At 31.4% G+C, this 3,885-nt stretch overlaps 1 non-coding gene across 1 annotated transcript; it reads left to right on the forward strand.

Moving 5' to 3' along the window:
• Positions 1-3,539: 3,539 nt before the first annotated feature.
• LOC112129492 (small nucleolar RNA U13) lies at positions 3,540-3,643 on the forward strand. Its single transcript, XR_002911887.2, has one exon. It is a non-coding gene; the product is annotated as a small nucleolar RNA U13 (small nucleolar RNA).
• The last annotated feature ends 242 nt before the right edge of the window (positions 3,644-3,885 follow it).

Consider the following 3,885-nt stretch of genomic DNA (forward strand, 5'->3'; position numbering starts at 1 on the left):
AATGGAACAAGTAGTGGGATGGTGAGGGGCAGAACTGTACTACAAACAAAGGCTGTCTTATTATGCAGATAAAGTCTCTTAAGATAATCTCTCATAGCTGCACTCAAGAAAATAAATCAAAAGTCTGTCTGGGAATGGTCACAACTTTTCATCTTTTCTCAGGTGCTAAATCTTTCCTGTTTATTTGATGAGATTCCTAGGGAGGAGCTCTTGTATTTCTTTTGGAAAGAAGTTCCCTCAATCAGTTACGGAAATTCCAAAGAGAACTGGGGGTAGTGAGACAAGAGAAAATCAGAGAGTATTTAGTTTCGAGGCAGCTTCTAAAGTCTTTCCTTTTTTTTTTTTTATTCATAGTGTTTAGCATGCCAACAAACCATACTGTGGGGTATTATTTACTGAGCCTCAACATCATGATCTAATTTTATACTCTACATAGAGAATAAAATTATAAGAAATTACTCAGAAATTCATTGCAAGTCAAATGAAGAAAATAACACGATGTGTACTATTTGAACTTTTTTTAGGATGTATATATAGGAAGTATGTAGGAAGATATACATGGTGGTATAAATAAGGACAAATCATTGTTATATATCTGTATTTATATCAAGATAGATAGATAGATAGGTAGATCTTTACATACACTTAAAATATATGCCTGAAAAATGATTGTAAGGTACTGATATGGTTTGGATGTTTTTCTCCTCCAAATCTTATATTGAAATATGATTCCCAATGTTGAAGGTGGAGCCTGGTGGGAGGTGATTGGATCATGGAGCAAATCCCTCATGGATGGTTTGGTATCATCCCCTTGGTGATAAATGAGTTCTTGTCCACTTAGTTCACATGAGGTCTGGTTGTTTAAAAGTCTGTGACATCCCCCTACTCTTTCTCTCTGTCTCTCTCTCTGGCTATGTGTTGTGCTGGCTCCCTGTCACCTTCTTCTATGAATAAGAGTTCCCTGAAACCTTCACCATAAAAGCTAATCAGACACTAGCATCATGATTCCCGTACAGCCTGAATAATTGCGAGTGAATTAAATATCTTTTCTTTATTAATTCCCCAGTCTCAGATATTTCTTTATAGCAATGTAAGATTAGCCTAACACAGGTACAAATTATGTATTTGTTTATTGAGATGTTACCCACAATATATCCTGAAAATTCTATGTCAATAAAACATTTATATCTACACTCTCATTTTGATGTCTATATTCTCTTCTACTTTATAAAGGTATTTAATTACTTTTGTCCATTTCCTTTTTTTTTTTTACTTTCAATGTGTTTCCTATTACTCCTTTTAGAATTAATATCTTTATTAATACATGTTGAAACATTTAAAGCTTCTTTCTCCCTAGTGGATATGCTGGATCTAAACACATATATAATTTAGGATTTTGATGCATATTGCTGTATTGCTATATTTAAACATTTTAACCAATTTTATGCTTATTATAAATGTATAAAAATGTATTTTCCAGGGCATAAACCAGATTTTATGGTAAACTAAATCAAATTACCATTTAAAATTTTGAGTTTATTTGATGACTAATGAGGTTGAATAACTTTTATTTCTTCTTTTAATTTATTTTTTTATGAAATGCCAGTTTATGTTTTGACATATGGAGTGCTTGTTTTTATCCCTAATTTGTCAGCCTTTTTTTGTTCTTAAACTGTATTGTCAGATTAGTTGGGGTATAATTACCACAGTAAAATTCACTCTCTTTGGCTTACTGTTCTATGAGTTTTGGCAAACTCTTTCAGTGGTGTAAAAATCACCCCAATAAAAATAGAGAACACTTCCATCATTTCAAATAGTCCTCCATGCTCCTTTTTAAATCAAGCCCTCATTCCATGTTTAGCCCATGCAAACATAAAATTTTTTGTTGTCCATACAGATTAGTCCTTACAAGAAAGTAATATAAATGAAATCATACAGTAAAGTTTGTCTTTTAGTCTGCCTTCTTTCACTTAGCAAAATGCATTTGAAAATCATCAATGTTATTGTGTGCACCAATAACTTTTTTCTTACTGACTGCCAGATTGATCATTGAGTAGATTTTATTGCAATATGAATTTTAATATATATTACATAAATATAATATATGTAATGTACGTAATATTTAATATATATTACATAGATGCTATTCAAAAGATTGATTCTACTTTAGGCTTGTACTAGCAAAATGTAAGAATTCTTGTTTAACTTCATAGAAAATATGAATAGTTGAACAGGATGCTGTATAATTTGGGTCAGAAAATACTAAAAATATGACATACCTAGTTTGTGTCACCACTTTTCTTGTAATTGTACATTTTTCTTTAAAAATAAGTATTTTATGCTGGAAACCCAATTCATTTGTCTTGTTAACTATTAAATTCCATTGTTTCCACATGAGCAACTAGTAGATTTAGGTCCATGAGCTGTAGCTCTTATTTTCTTTATAATATATTTATTTAGTTATATACTGCACTATTAAACTCTCTCCATTGAATTGCTGATTATTTAGATTATTTGGAAATAGAAAGTGAGAGATTCCAAATTTGTCTAAACTTACAGATACTAATAAAATTTGAGAAACAGTTAAACTGAGAAGTGAATCATATATATGATATATCCTACCATATATATGACATATATGAGAGAGAATATTAGTTGAGCATAAATTACGAAGAAGCAATAAGAAATATGTTTTTATGTAGCCCAAGCTTAGTGGCAGGATAAGAATGCAGATGTGAGGTGGAATCTCTAGTTACATGAGGAAGAAGCATAAGAGACAAAGGGAAGTAGGAGGCAGTTCACCAAGGCAGGGAAATCTTTGATCATATGTTTAAAACAGACAATAATCACATGAAATGGCTCTGTCTCTGGGAGGGGAAGATCTTACATTTTAATGAGATAAATATTTAAGTAGCCTGTATAGACCTCTACTTGAGCCTATTTCTCTTCTACTAGATTGGAAAGCTTTCAAAGACAAGAAACACATCTTTTTAAAACACATTTTTTGCTAACATCTATCTTGGTAAAGGGGATTTACAGCAAATGAGCACATGATATATTTCCTCCACATCGTGAGTTGGGGGATGTTGGTTGCAGTTGACTTTTTCTATCTGGTTGCTTAGGAACACTTCTTTCTAATTTCACCATTCTTCTCACTATTTTCTTCTCACCCCACCCTAAGAGATTTCTTTATTTATTTAACAACTATTTATTGAGTGTCACGTACTATTTTAGACACTAAATTGACTTTAAAGGTGAAATTTCACTGGATCTGCATATTCCAAACTTCCGTTAGTTATATTCTACTGCATTCCTGACATAATTTTTGAAATATTAGAGGAGAGTTCATCCTTATTTAGTGCTTTATAAATACTTATTATTTACTTAATAATTTTTAGCTAAAATGTTTAATAATTTTTAGCTAAAATGTTTATTTAATAATTTTTAGCTAAAATGTTTATTTAAGTGTTTTTAAATGAAATTTTATATTACTACCTGTTATGGAATGAATTGTGTCCCCCTCAAAAAATTAATACGTAATCCTTCTGTTGTACATAAACATGATGATTGTGTTTCAACACTCATGTGTGAGACGTGCCTCTCACTAATGTTATTACAATGTTGGCACATTACCTGTCTGACATTTTCTATATACATATCAGATGTTGAAATCCTAACCCCCATTTCCTCAGAATATGACTGTCTGGAAATAGGGTCTTTATTGAAATAATCAAGTTAAAATGAAGACATTAAGGTGGCCCCTAATCCAATACGACTGGTGTACTTATAAGAGAAAACTTAGATGCAGGCACATACAGAGGGTGCCTCTAAATGTATTTAAAGAAAATACATTTCTATTGTTTAAACCATCCAGTCTGTGATATT

Source organism: Pongo abelii, chromosome 18 (assembly GCF_028885655.2).
Source record: "Pongo abelii isolate AG06213 chromosome 18, NHGRI_mPonAbe1-v2.0_pri, whole genome shotgun sequence".
NCBI classification, from domain to species: domain Eukaryota; kingdom Metazoa; phylum Chordata; class Mammalia; order Primates; family Hominidae; genus Pongo; species Pongo abelii.